Source organism: Entelurus aequoreus, linkage group LG17 (assembly GCF_033978785.1).
Source record: "Entelurus aequoreus isolate RoL-2023_Sb linkage group LG17, RoL_Eaeq_v1.1, whole genome shotgun sequence".
Taxonomy (NCBI): domain Eukaryota; kingdom Metazoa; phylum Chordata; class Actinopteri; order Syngnathiformes; family Syngnathidae; genus Entelurus; species Entelurus aequoreus.
The window spans coordinates 28,739,466-28,755,706 of NC_084747.1; the positions used below are offsets into that span (position 1 = coordinate 28,739,466).

Below are 16,241 nucleotides of genomic sequence, written 5' to 3' on the forward strand. Positions count from 1 at the left end.
ATAAGTTATTCACTGAAATATATTTATTAATTGTGGTTCTAAAAAAATATATATCTTATAAAATATAAAAGCTAAAATGTCTCTTAAAGCTCTGCCCCTTTAATTAGTGCATACTAAATAATTTAACTTTAGCCTACTACTACAACCATATTATTTACCAGCAACATAAAGTGAAACAGAGGCAGAGGTGTCCTGCCACAGTCAGTAACAAATAAACAGAAAACGGTAGTGGTGGTAGATAGACACAGAGCTTCATCAAACATCTGATCCACTGAACAAAGAGCTCCAAAAATCTTGAACTTTAGACTGCCATCAGTTTTACTCCCTACACTTAACCATGTGTTTCCTACTGCCTGCAGACTTTGCACCCTTTGTTATATACACATGTTGTGTTTCTAATATAAATACATTTAATAAAGTCAAATACAAATAAGACAACAAGAGAAGTATCCTACACTTCTCTTTTGTAAAGTAAATCTGAACAGCCGATATGGGCATCTACATCAACTATTTGATTTGCCTGAGAAGCTGGAGAGGACAAAAAAAAATTTTTTTACATTTTTTTTATTTGTGGCGGATTTAATTAATTCTTTCATGGCGGGCCGCCACAAATAAATGAATGTGTGGGAAACACTGCGTTATTTTGAAACACTAACATTTTGTTGGAATAGCACAACTCTGTGCATGTTGCCTTTTATACATTTCAGCCATTGTTACTGTTTTGTAAGTCTGCGTACATTAAGACAACTGGCTTTTGACAATATTCTGATTTTTCCTGTACTGCTATGTGTACTGTGAAACAAGCAATGTATACAGCTTAAAGGGGAAATGCACTTTTTGGGGTAATTATTTCCTATAATTCACAATCCTTATGAGAGACAACAGCACATATGTATTTTAGTAAGTAACCATCGAAAATGCGGCAACAATACTCTATTGACATTTTGTGACCAAAATATTCACCAAGAATTAGCAGACATTCGAGAGATTTGGTTCAACCGCCACCCGCCCGAATCTATTTAAAATCTAATTTTTTCGTCATGCATCCGCCCGACCCGCGGATTATCCGCGGACTCCGCGGTTGTGTCCGCAAACCGCGCATCTCTACCGTGTAGTTACATGTACATGGTTTAATAGTATTGTTGATCTTCTGTCTATCCTTCCAGTCAGGGATTTATTTATTTTGTTTCTATCTGCATTTGAGCCAGATGCTATCACGTTAGCTCCGTAGCTAAAGAGCTTCGCCGATGTATAGTCGTGGAGATAAAAGTCACTGTGAATGCCCATTTCGCGTTCTCGACTCTCATTTTCAAGAGGATATAGTATCCGAGGTGGTTTAAAATACAAATCCGTGATCCACAATAGAAAAAGGAGAGAGTGTGGAATCCAATGAGCCAGCTTGTACCTAAGTTACGGTCAGAGCGAAAAAAGATATGTTTTGCACTGCATTCTAGTCCGTCACTCTAACGTTCCTCATCCACGAATCTTTCATCCTCGCTCAAATTAATGGGGTAATCGTCGCTTTCTCGGTCCGAATCGCTCTAGCTGCGTTGAAAACAATAGGAAAATATGAGGAAGCGAACAACCTGTGACGTCACGCTACTTCCGGTAGGGGCAAGGCTTTTTTTAATCAGAGACCAAAAGTTGCAAACTTTATCGTCGTTGTTCTATACTAAATCCTTTCAGCAAAAATATGGCAATATCGCGAAATGATGAAGTATGACACATAGAATGGATCTGCTATCCCCGTTTAAATAAAAAAAATTCATTTCAGTAGGCCTTTAGTGGGCCTGTTGTGTTTGAGCGGGTTTGTACTGAAAATGTAATTTTGCTGTACTTTTTAAAAGGGAAGTGCACTTCTTTTTGGAATTTAGCCTATCGTTCACAATCATTATGAGGGACCACAAGACAAGATGTATTTTTTTTCAATGCATTCCAACTTGTAAATAAAAGTCTGCTTACAATGGAGTCAATAGGAAGTCCTCTATTCCCGTAAAGCCCTCTAAATAACCGCCCAAAATGCGCCAAAGATACTCTAATTGCATTTTGTGATCTAAATTTTAATTAAAAAGTATTAGAGATATTGTTATTATAAGCACTAACGCAAACAAACTATTTTAGCGGTGTATTATCACATACGCCAAAAGCTGGTGAGCTGCTTTCTCGCCTCGGAGGTCATTGAAGTTTATTCTAGACCATAAATAATGCCTCTCACCTTGATAGTAGAAGGATGAGGGCATAATCCGACAAGTGGGTAAACTTTGGCATCCAATTTAGACACGGAATTGGCGACAAAGACATAAAAAGATGCTTGGTTCCAATCCCTTTTTTCTCTGTAAGGATTATGAGTCATTTTTCACCTAAACGGTAATATATCAACATCCTATAAACCTAGAGTCTAGTGAGTGCAGACATTGTACAGTAAGTTTTATGATGTTTGTTGTCTTTCATGAAGTCGGCAGTGAGTAGTAGTAGACTAAGGAAAAAGCCAATGTAATGGTATGCTTAAAATGATCAATATACACAAATATTAAATGTTATGAATGTACTTGTTACTACATATCATACAATATATACTTACAGCGTGTATATAAAACCTTGATGGAAGAGTTCAAATGTTTTTTTTTAAGCATTTTATAGACAGAATAGAGCGACTCCCGCAGGCTCCATTGGAAGCGGATTTTGATCGCATTTATTTACTAGTTAGAATGCATTAAAAAAAAGAAAAATATAAGTGTTCTTGTCTTACATAAGGATTGTGAATTATTGGCAAAATTCCAAAAACAGTGCAGTTCCCCTTCAATTGGAAAGACAATAAAGTTTCATTCCATTCCAAGAACATGCATACACCCTATGCCATTGCATATTACACACTGCACATGCGTACACCAGGGGAAAGACATGAATTAAAAGACAAGCTAAAAAAAAAAATCACCATAATAAAAACAGTATAAAAAGTAACAATTAATGCACACCTTCATCTGCGCATGCGTATAAATCGAGGGAATGCGGAAATGTAAATGCGAAAATGAAGGACTCAAATGTCGGTTAGTTACACAAAAAAATGCAACACTTTTGTATTTTTGTTTGTTTGCGGTTAACATACATGTTAAATACAAACATAACATAATACATAAGTGTATGTTTATGTATATACTATATACAAATGTACAATTAGGTCAAGCGGGGTGAACGTGGCTTGATTTTATTTGGCCCCGAAAAACCCCCATCAACAATGGATAGAACTTAAGACATCATGTAATGAGAAAAAGAGTAAATGTCAATAATAATAATGAACAAAAACACAATGTTTTGTATTCAAACATATGAATATGTATAACGTTTATTTTGACTTTTTATGAGACTATTTCCTGACAAATTACACAGTGACCTGCCAGCATCTGCGGAACCCCATCACCGCCAGTAAATTGCTATGGAAGTAGAATTGTCTCACATCAACTTATATATATCAATATGATATTAATACATATGCATATATTAATAAATATACAAATACAAATACAAATGTGATATACAAATAAATAAATAATTTGTATAAATAAACACGTATTTGTAAATATATTTTTGAGATTTGAAAATATATACAAAAAAAATGTATAAATATAAAAATGTGACATACAAATAAATCAATAATTTGTATAAATAAACGTGTATTTGTAAATATATTTTTGAGATTTGAATATAAATATGCTTGATTTTGTATTTGTATTTGTATTGAATTTGCATATGTGGATCGCTTTTTTGCTTTTATGTCGATGAGACATTCCTCCCACAAACCAGATGCACAAATAAATGTGACCTACACACTCCCCTGAACAACAACATGTTTGGATGATACCACAAATGTGGGTATCAATTCGATACAAAGTAGTTACAGGATCATACATTGTTCATATACAAAGTCCTCATGTGTCCAGGGACGTATTTCCTGAGTTTATAAACATAATATACATTTTTTTTAAAAACGAAAGAAGATGTTGTGATGCCAAAAAATATCAACGTAATTAGAGATGTCCGATAATGGCTTTTTTGCCGATATCCGATATTCCGATATTGTCCAACTCTTAATTACCGATTCCGATATCAACCGATACCGATATATACAGTCGTGGAATTAACACATTATTATGCCTAATTTTGTTGTGATGCCCCGCTGGATGCATTAAACAATGTAACTTTACCATGAATTGATTAACGTGGTAAACAAGTTGAAAAACGTATTCGGGAGTTACCATTTAGTGGTCAATTGTACGGAATATGTACTGTACTGTGCAATCTACGAATACAAGTTTCAATCAATCAATCAAAAACAAGGTTTTCCAAAATAAGACAACAAATTCAATTCCAGTTATGGAAAAAAGTACCAAGTACCACTGTGGGTTCACAGTGTGGCGCATATTTGTAACAGTGTTAAAGTTGTTTATACGGCCACCCTCAGTGTGACCAGTATGGCTGTTGATCAAGGATGCCTTGCATTCACTTATGTGTGTGTAAAAGCCGCTTATATTATGTGACTGGGCCGGCGCGCTGTTGGTATGGAGGAAAAGCGGACGTGACGACAGGTTGTAGAGGACGCTAAAGGCAGTGCCTTTAAGGCACGCCCCCAATATTGTTGTCCGGGTGGAAATCGGGAGAAATTCGGGAGAATGGTTGCCCCAGGAGATTTTCGGGAGGGGCACTGAAATTCGTGAGTCTCTTGGGAAAATCGGGAGGGTTGGCGAGTATGCCCTACGTCCGTGTTTTACCGTACAGCTGCGTTTTAAAAAGTCATTAATTTTACTTTTTGAAACCGATAACGATAATTTCCGATATTACATTTTAAAGCATTTATCATCTCTAAACGTAATCATAGTATCAACTAGATACGCTACTGTATTTGATATCATTACAGTGGCTGGACCATTAGTATTAGTATTCATCCTTCATTAGTATCGCAGTACTATACTAATACCGGTATACCGTACAACCCTAGTGTGCAGTGAGTTGCACAAGTTCTCATTCATTAAAACTTCATTCATCAACAAAAAACAACTTCTACTGGACAGACACAAGGCGTCAAAAAAAAAAGAAAAAAAAAAGCATCTCCCGCTTCATGTTTATTCCCCTCCGTCGCCACACACTGGGAACGCAATCCCTCTTTCACAGCCGGCAATCATCAATCTCACCCTGTCTCCAGCGTGCAAACCTCCCATCAATGAGCAGCCCCCGTTTACAGCACTGTCCCCCTTTTGTGACGCTCGGCCATTAGGGGGCCGGGACAGAAGGAGGGAGAAAGCAAGCAGTAAAACAGTTTCCTCCCCGTTAATCACATTCGGGCCCCCACACAGGCCACTGGGGGCTGACCCCTGCCAGGCAATGACATAAACAGTGACAAACAAACACCCGGAGGATCGCCAGGGTTGTACATCCACAAGAAGGGACCGACGTGAGATAGTACCAATCAGAGTGTGCGCATTTCATGCCAGGTTTAGCTACTTTTGGGGGGGGGCAAACACAGGCTGCGGTGCTAGGGTTGATGGAACAATTCTCCCTTCTTTCGCACTGAGGAGGTTGAGTGAGAAGCAGGTGTAAGTGCTGAATGGGTACGCGAGCTGCTCCCTCCCTTCTTCCTCAGACGGGATTAAATAAACTGTGCCGAGGCTCCACTGACGAGGCAACAAAGGAGATTTGTGAGAGAAGATGACATCATGTCAAAACAATGAGACATAAGGTGGACACATCCAATAACTCAACTGGTGTACATCAAACGGCCTTGATATACAGTCGTGGTCAGAAGTTTACATACACTTGTAAAGGACATAATGTCATGGCTGTCTTGAGTTTCCAATAATTTCTACAACGCTTATTTTTTTGTGATAGAGTGATTGGAGCACATACTTGTTGGTCACAAAAAACATTCATGAAGTTTGGTGCTTATATGAATTTATTATGGGTCTACTGAAAATATGACCAAATCAGGTTTGTTACTGAATGTAAAAGTCTGCTACCAATGGAGTCAATGGTTGTCTCTCTATTCCACCGATAAAGTAGAGATCGACCGATTATTGGTGCCGATATTTGGCATTTTGGCATATGCAGTCATGGTCAAAAGTTTGCATACACTTGTAAAGAACATAATGTCATAGCTGGTTGTCATTTCTACAACTCTCATTTTTTTGTGACAGTGATTGGAGCACATACTTGTTGGTAACAAAAAAAACATTCATGAAGTTTGGTTCTTTTATGAATTTATTATGGGTCTACTGAAAATGTGACCAAATCTGCTGGATCAAAAGTACACATACAGCAATGTTAATATTTTCTTACATGTCCCTTGGCAAGTTTCACTGCAATACGGCGCTTTTGGTAGCCATCCACAAGCTTCTGGTTGAAATGTTAACCACTCCTCTTGACAAAATTGGTGCAGTTCAGCTAAATTTGTTGGTTTTCTGACATGGACTTGTTTCTTCAGTATTGTCCACACGCTTAAGTCAGGACTTTGGGAAGGCCATTCTAAAACCTTAATTCTAGCCTGATTTAGCCATTCCTTTACCACTTTTGACGTGTGTTTGGGGTCATTGTCCTGTTGGAACACCCAACTGCGCCCAAGACCCAACCTCCGGGCTGATAATTTTAGGTTGTCCTCAAGAATTTGGACGTAAACCTTCTTTTTCATTGTCCCAGCACCAGTTCCATTGGCAGAAAAACAGGCCCAGAGCATAATACTACCACCACCATGATTGACGGTAGGATGGTGTTCCTGGGATTAAAGGCCTCACCTTTCCTCCTCCAAATATATTGCTGGGTATTGTGGCCAAACAGCTCAATTTTTGTTTCATCTGACCACAGAACTTTCCTCCAGAAGGTCTTATCTTTGTCCATGTGATGTCAGATGAAACAAAAATTGAGCTGTTTGGCCACAAAACCCAGCAATATGTTTGTAGGAGAAAAGGTGAGGCCTTTAATCCCAGGAACACCATACTTACCGTCAAGCATGGTGGTGGTAGTATTATGCTCTGGGCCTGCTTTGCTGCCAATGGAACTGGTGCTTTACAAAGAGTAAATGGGGCAATAAAAAAGGAGGATTAGCTCCAAATTCTTCAGGACAACCTAAAATAATCAGCCCAGAGGTTGGGTCTTGGGGGCAGTTTGGTGTTCCAACAGGACAATGACCTCAAACACACGTCAAAAGTGGTAAAGGAAAGGCTAAATCAGGCTACAATTAAGGTTTTAGAATGGCCTTCCCAAAGTCCTGACTTAAATGTGTGGACAATGCTGAAGAAACAAGTCCATGTCAGAAAACCAACACATTTAGCTGAACTGCACCAATTTTGTCAAGAGGAGTGGTCAAAAATTCAACCAGAAGCTTGCCAGAAGCTTGTGGATGGCTACCGAAAGCGCCTTATTGCAGCGAAACTTGCCAAGGGACATGTGACCAAATATTAACATTGCTGTATGTATACTTTTGACCCAGCAGATTTGGTCACATTTTCAGTAGACCCATAATAAATTCATAAAAGAACCAAACTTCATGAATGTTTTTTGTGACCAACAAGTATGTGCTCCAATCACTCTATCACAAAAAAATAAGAGTTGTAGAAATTATTGGAAACTCAAGACAGCCATGACATTATGTTCTTTACAAGTGTAAGTAAACTTTTGACCGCGACTGTAGGTGTAAAACGCAGAATGCACATCAATGCGACTATTCACTCGGCTTGGGCCGATATTATTTTATTATTATTTATCGAATTAACCGGACGATAAATTAAAATGTAGTGGATACATTTTCCAGCCTTGATTATCGCCATATTTATGCAATTTTACGGATTACAAGAGCGGTCACTGTTTTGCACACAAACGGTCGTAATGGTAACCGCTTTAAAACTCCTGACGGTTAGTATTACCGTATTAAATCAAAATGATGGGAAAACTGTGATTGATAACCACACTTTCATCAAATTATGGAAACCAACTAGCGTTAGCACGCTAGCTAGATTAAATGCTAACATGTAAACAAGAGACATGAACGTATTTTACCGTTAAGAAACGTCATCCCCCAATCTAAATTTATACAAACACATTAATGTCTAAAGAACTGAGCTATAGTATTCAAATTAAACATAAAGGCCGTGCTGTTTTTTGCACATATTTATCAATATAAACTCCACAGTGTCCAGTTGAAACAGACGGATACTAGAGATGTGTCTTTCACAAACAAATCGAGGTTTTAGAACGACTGATAAGAACGGATTTGCAGTTGTTAACCGTTCCTACTGCTTTACCAACTGCTCAACCAACTGGACTGGAAAATGTATCAAAGAAAGTCATATATTTATATAAATATATTTTTATAATTTATGTTTATACTTTTCTATTTATTTTATATATTTATCTTATTTTGATTCACTTTTCTGTAATTACCCATTTTTATTATGTCCTAAATTTATTCTAGTTTTGTTTATACTTTTTATATCCATAAATACATTTTATTCTTACTTATTATTTGTGCATTTGACCCCTTTTGCTCCAATGCTCTTGTACTACAATCTTTTTAGGTGAGGGAAAATTCAAAATAGTGATATCACAGTAAAAGCACGAGAATATGGCACCACCAAAAACAGTGCCTACAATAAAATAAACAACATTATACAACACAGGCGTCTTCCAAGGCCTGTAATTGGAATGCGTACTCATTAATTTCAGAATACAGTAATTCCCAACAATAGTGTAATATTTGTATAAACTTCAATAATTGATCCACATCTTATTATATACAGTAACTGCTACTATTTATTGTTTACTTGATAAAAAGGACTATAATAACGAGACAGCTTTTCGAATGGCTCTTTCAAAGGAACGGCTCGTTCCCTTCCAAGAGCCATAAATCCCATCTCTAACGGACATGGACTCCATTCAACAGGAAGTGAACTCTCGTGACGTCACAATAGTTCGGAGAATGAACAGTGAAATAGTGAAATAACTGATCACGCAATTTACTTTTCTTTTTTTTTAAAACCTAAAGTGTTTACAAATTCAAATAGAAGAAGATAAACATATTTAAACATGCAAACATAATATGGCTCTTATGAATTTGATGTTTCCTCTGCCAAGAATGTATAGTATATTGTGTGGCCATTTATTTGAGTTATTATAAAATAAACATGATTAACAGATTTAAGCGCATGTATAATTACTTTTTGAGCACTTTAAACAATACCACAATAATAATGGGAACCGGGATAGTTTTGGCCACAATAACTTTTTTTAAAATTTTTGTTATTGTTTATTGATTGTTTTGGTTGTGTATATTTGAGTGTGCCCCACCCCGTCCTTAACAGAGACATAACCTATTGTATTGCTTTTGGTTGTGATTTTTATTCAAGACAGAGTATATATATATATATATATTATTTCATTATTTGTTTATTTTATTTGACTTGGTATTTAAAAGTTGACATTTCGATTACAATGTTAAAAGATACAATAAATACAAGTTGATTGCATTTGAAAGGGGACTGTATACTTGTATTATTACTGCGTGAATGCTCCAAAGAATTCACACATATGGCTTTCTACACCAAAATTCATCTATTATTATTATTCTTCTCCAGATTTTGGTGCGCTCTACCTTCCACATTTTTCATTTGATTCAAACCGTTCCAACTTCAAACTGTTCAGCCTGATCTGGAATCACAGGCTTTCTCTTGAAAATTTCCAAAAGTTTTCAGATTTCCCAGAATTCCAGGTTTTCCGGGACATTTTTCCCATTCAAAATTAATTGGTCATTTTTCAAACTTCCACCTTTTATACATTTTTCAACTGATTCAAACCATTCCACCTTCAACACATTCCACCATTCTGGAAATTCACACTACCCATATTCCAAGTTCAAAAGAATTCCAGGATTTTCCAGAATTCCTGGTTTTCCAGAGCCCTATTTCCACCCTTTTTTTCTGGCGACTACTCCTCCCACATTTTTCAACCCATTTCAACCGTTCCACCGTCAAAACATTCCAATTAATTAGGACAAAAAACGAAGTCGTTTTTTGAACTGGAAAATTTCCCGGTTTTCCCGAAATTCCATGAATTCCGTAATACCATTTCTCAATTCAACATGTTACTACTTCAACATTTCTCGACTGATTTGAAAAATTCCAAAACCAACCATTTCAACTCATTCCGACCATTCAAGTTTTTTGCCATTTTCCCAAAAAATTCCCGCTTTTCCCGAAATTCTTAAATTTTTGGAAACTCTCATTGAAATCAATGGGACATTTTTTAAAGTTCCACAACGCCCACATTTTTTCATCTGATTCAAACTGTTCCAACTTCAAAATATTCAGCCTGTTCAAAATTGTGTGCTGTACTTCAACAATTCTAAAAAAAATACAGGATTTCAGTTCAACTTCAGCATTGGAGCATTCACACGCAATTCCTTCAAAAATTGCCTTGTCTAGTTATGTATTATCATTACATCAGTGGTTAAAAAAATAATGGCAATAATTTGTAGGTCAATATAATTGCCTTACTATTCACTTCACAAGTGTGCCAAGATTACTTATAGGAGCACTATAAATTGGTCAAGAGGGGACTTCTTTTTTTTTTAGAGTGTCCCCCTCCGAGCTCTTTCCCCTTGTGTGGGGGATCCTTGTTTGATTTCCGTGGGCGAGAGAATGGCCACACAAAGAATAGCAATCACACTGGAGATCCTGCATGTAACCATGGAAGCTTTTGTCTCTGTCGTCAATGGGCTAGCCGGCCATTCATTGAATCAATATTTAGTTTTTATTAGAGAGGAGGGCACCAGGGCGAGAAATAAAATTAGCACCGTGCCACTTTTAATCGTTTTTCTTATAATGTTAAACAATGTGTCTGCTTGAGCCGGTGTTTTTCAACCACTGTGCCGCGGCACACTAGTGTGCCGTGAGATACAGTCTGGTGTGGCATGGGAGATTATGTAAATTCACTTAATTGGGTTAAAAATATTTTTTGCAAACCAGTAATTATAATCCGCAAATGTGCCGTTGTCGAGTGTCTGTGCTGTCTATAGCTCAGCAGAGTAACTGTGTAATACTCTTCCATATCAGTAGGTGGCAGCAGGTAGCTAATTGCTTTGTAGATGTTTGTCGTGATCCCAATATGCAGACGACAGCGGGAGGCAGCGTGAAGGTAAAGAGGTATCAAACGCTTAAACCAAAAACAAACAGAAGGCGAGTGCCGCTAAGAAAAGGCATTGAAGCTTAGGGATGGCTATGCAAAACGAAACTAAAACTGAACTGGCTGCAAAGTAAACAAAAACAGAATGCTGGACAACAGCAAAGACTTACAGCGTGTGGCGCAGGCGGCGTCCACAAAGTACATCCGTATATGACATGACAATCAATAATGTCCCCACAAAGAAGGATAGCTTCCGAACAACTTAAATAGTCTTGATTGCGAAAACAAAGCAGGTGCGGGGAATAGCGCTCAAGAAACACATGAAATTGTTACAGGAAAATAACAACAAAACAGGAAAAGCCACCAAAAATAGGAGTGCAAGACAAGAACTAAAACACTATGCACAGGAAAACACCAAAAAACTCCAAATAAGTCCGGGCGTGATGTGACAGGTGGTGACAGTACACCTACTTTGAGACAAGAGCTATAGTGATGCATGCTTGGTTATGGTTTGAATTCCTATCCAACAATTGCGAGAAATACTTTTTATTGTCAATTTCGGCTACTGAGTTTAAATTTTCAATGATTTCTGCTGGTTGTGTGCCTCCGGATTTTTTCAAGGAAAAAAATGTGCCTTGGCTCAGAAAAGGGTCAAAACACTGGTCTAGAGCTCGGCAGAGTAACCGTGTAATACTCTTCTATATCAGTAGGTGGCAGCAGGTAGCTAATTGCTTTGTAGATGTCGGGAACAAGGTTTGTCGTGATCACAATATGCGGGAGGCAGCGTGTAGGTAAAAAGGTATCTAACAATTAAACCAAAAACAAATAAAAGGCGAGTGCCGCTAAGAAAAGGCATTGAAGCTTAGGGATGGCTATGCAAAACGAAACTAAAACTGAACTGGCTGCAGAGTAAACAAAAACAGAATGCTGGACGACAGCAAAGACTTACAGCGTGTGGAGCAGACGGCGTCCACAAAGTACATCTGTACATGACATGACAATCATCAATGTCCCCGCAAAGAAGGATAGCGACAACTTAAATAGTATTGATTGCGAAAACAAAGCAGGTGCGGGGAATATCCAACACTTGCGAGAACAACTTTTTATTGTCAATATCGACTACTGAGTTTCATTTTTTTATGTTTTCTGCTGGTGGTGTGCCTCAGGATTTTTTCAATTAAAAAAATGTGCCTTGTCTCAATACAAATACTGACTTACGTGACTTGTGTGAGCCTATGGCTTTATACTTTGTTACATATTTATACATCAGACTGACCATACGTCCTCTTTTCCCCGGACATGTCCTCTTTTGCAGGGCTGTCCGGGCAGGGATTCTTAAATGCCTCAAATGTCCAGTATTTTGAGTTAGGGTTGCGTGTATATTCAATGTACGTCCAGGGTTAAGAAGGGGTTGAAAACAAAACAAATTGTGAAGGTGTGCGCACGCAGCAACATTCTTGAGGGAGGGGCAGAGACAGAGAGCGAGAGAGCGAGACAGTCCAGAGACAGACAGGACACAAGAGAGAAGCCGAAACGTAAATGCAACTTCACGGATGATTTGCAGGAAAAGCATCTGTGATTTTGTCCTGGCCGTGACACATGGAAAGCAGAATGCACTGTGTGCAAAGCAGGAACGTATATATCTGTGGCAAATAAAGGGGCCAACGATCTACAAGCCCACATCGACACTACAAAGCACAAAACAGCTGTGCAGGGCGAGAGTTCGTCTGCTGTTTTTTGTTTAAATTTAATTAACTTGTTTTGAGGCATTATTTATGTTTAGATTATATACAAGAGGTAATTTTGAATATTTCTACCTCTGCACTTTTTTCCAAAACTGTGAATGTTACAGAATATAAGTGTGACTTATTTTGTTATACTGTCAACCAGTGTTGGCTTTAACACACTTTTTGTGTCTTTTTAACGCATTGAAATCAGAAAGGACGCAGATTTTTTTGGATTTTTTTTTAACATTTGCGGCCAACAGCTAATGTTTTAAATAAACAAAAACATAACAAAAGTGAAATAAAAAAGCTTAAAGGTGAAATGTAATTTAGAAACAGTTGCAATGTTGACTAATAAAACAATGCTGTTTTTTTTCCTTTCAAATGGTCATTGCTCAAAATATAATATTGAATCAAAATCAATGTTATTATGAATTATTGACCTATCAAAGGCTCCGATTACGTTACATCAAATATTCCACTTTGAAAAATATTTTTGGTGGAAGATTTTGCATATTTAGTGTGTTTGCCATAAAAAACATAGTTTTGTTTGACACAAAAGGGCGGAAAACAAACACAAAAAAAACAACATAAAAAAACATTTTGAAATGAGGGATAGATCTGAAGTTGATGTAGACTCCAGTGATTTAAGCGTTAAATATAAAATGTATGTATGCCCTGGCACACCATTATCATCATTTCATGACCGAAGCAAAACACTTTTTACACTTTTATACTGAAATAAATACACCTACAACTTATTAAATAAAAACATAGAAAAAACTACCAGCATTGGTAGATGAAAGAATAAAGTGAATGAATGTTTATAACTGAATACATTTACATATGTATACACATTTGTTTTCTTTTGTATTATTTTTTTTTAATGAATTAAGTAACGTTTATGACAATTTTTTTCCAAAACACAATATAGAATGTGAGATATAACAGGACAATGCATACATTTGTCATTTGTTTTTTAAAACGCTTACAAAAAAGTAGGACCTCAAAAATTAACTGTGGCACCCCATTTTTATGACTTGATGGGGTCCCTGGGACCCCATTTTGAAAATTCCTAGCGCCAACACTGCTGTCAACAGAGGAGGAAAAAATGCTTTATTTAAATAGATATATTATTTATAAAGCAAGTTCGAGTATCATTGGCAAATTTTCACCTAGTCCCGGCCTTGGCACGCATATAAGTGTCCTCTTTTTGGAATTTTAGAATATGGTCAGCCTAATACAGGGGTGTCCAAACTTTTTCCACCGAGGGCCGCACACGGAAAAATTAAAGCATGTGGGGGCCATTTTGATATTTTTCATTTTCAAACCATAACAAAATATATGGATTTTTTATTTATTTTACCTTTAGGGGTCCCGGGGACCATAAAGGGTCTCAGTCATTAAAATGTTAAAAATAAGCCAGATTATTATTTTTTTTTAATTATTTAACGCTTACAGTAAATCTCTATATCAACTTCAAGTTGATATAAAGTAATACAAATTAAAAAAAATGTTTTATGGCTTTCTGTCAAAAACAACTTGGTTTTTTTTATAGTAAAACTGATATATGCAGTATTTGGTAAATAGAGCCCTAAAATATCAATAATGCAGGACAACATTGATTTTAATTATTTCATATTTTTGAGTAATCACAGTGAAAAGATAAATAAAAAAATCACTAAATATATTTGGGATCCAAAAGGTGCCCCACTCATTAAGTGATACATTTTTATTAGGTTTTTCTTTTACTTTCAACACTTAAGTTACAAGATCAACTTCAGATATATCTGTCGATTTTATGCTGGAACAATTATTTTGTTTGTTTTGTGCGCTTTTGTGAAAGAAAACGATGTTTTTATATGGCTACACAATATATGCAATGTTTACCGCATAAAACATTTTAAAGTGAAATATTTGAAGTAATTGGAGCCCTGAAAATAATTCATTATAACATGGACTTTTTGTCATTATTTTTTTTTGAGCAATGGCAAAAAAAGAAAAATAAAGACAAAAGAAAAAAAACAGCCTGCATGGCATGTCAACATTACAACTTTTTCTCATTAGATTTCACCTCATTCCACTTTTTTTAATGTTCTTTTTTTATTTTTACAATAGTATTTCCAGAATGTGTGGCGGGCCGGTAAACAATTAGCTGCGGGCCTCAAATGGCCCCCGGGCCACACTTTCGACACCCCTGGCCTAATATATATTGCATTCTACTTTAGTTACTTTATTGAGTTTAAACCCCCTGGCGCTGTTTTGTACTGTTTCTGTACTTGTTTTGATTATCATTATTTCTTGATTATATGTAAATGTTGCATATTGTAAACAAAGGTTTATAAAATTAGAAAGAAAAAAAAAACATGGAAGCGTTTGTCTCTGTCGTCAATGGGCTAGCCGGCCATTCATTGAATCAATATTTAGTTTTTTAGTCGAGAGGAGGTCATTGTGAAATAAAATGAGCACCGTGCCACTTTTAATCGTTTTCCTTATAATGTTAAACAATGTGTCTGCTTGAGCTGTCTGGCTTAATTGACTCCTTTGTATTAATCACCCACACATGCAACGCCACCTGGCTGGTGAGGTGCTATTACAATAAAAAAAATATATATATATTATTCCAACAACTTTTTCGTCTACTATAACGGAATAAAGCGTGGTGATACTTTACCTGACAACCTTCCCTGATGAGTCCCAAATCCAATAGAAAAAAAAATTATAGTGATATCCTTCGGTTTGAGGATAGCATGGATGATGCTCCGTCTCCCCGCGGATGGTGTTTAAAAGTCGGCTATCCCTTCAGACGAGGTAGTGGTGGGATCCAACTAACGGGACTCTAGCTGGTCCGGGGAAAAGTAACGGGTCCCTCCAGGCTGCTCCTCGCTCTCCTTGTGTTTGCCGGCCATGTGAGTCACTGTACCCGCCCCACAAGCACGCTGACCCGGTATGAAGATTAGCTAGTTGCTGCGCGGTGGCTGGAGCTAATGAGACAGTTTGTTAATCCCCAGTGTGTCCGTTTGGGAAAATGGGGGTTTTCTTGGGCGGCCAATGGCGCCACCGTGCGGGCCGAATGGATCCAGCAGCCTCTCTTTTTTTTCAGCACATTACCTTTTTTGGAAGAATCATTTTACGGCCAACAAGTTTTTTTTTATTTTTAGGTTTTTTTTATTGAACAACAAACATACATTTATAATTCACACAAAATTCAAGGCACTTTCAACATCAGGGAAAGAAAACAAAAGCAAATAATTCAATATAATAAATAGCAAATATGACAAAAAAAAAAGTCAAAAATGGCTACCTAAATCACTTTAAATGTTTTTAAGAAGGATATCAATTTAAGGGCTTTTGTAC

At 36.9% G+C, this 16,241-nt stretch overlaps 1 protein-coding gene across 1 annotated transcript in view; it reads right to left on the reverse strand.

Moving 5' to 3' along the window:
* Positions 1-15,777, reverse strand: part of adgrv1 (adhesion G protein-coupled receptor V1) — a 472,167-nt gene extending 456,390 nt beyond the window's left edge. The window contains exon 1 of the mRNA XM_062025438.1: positions 15,559-15,777. The gene's annotated coding sequence lies outside the window, so the exon portion shown is untranslated. The remainder of the gene's footprint in view (positions 1-15,558) is intronic.
* Between the last annotated feature and the right edge of the window lie 464 nt (positions 15,778-16,241).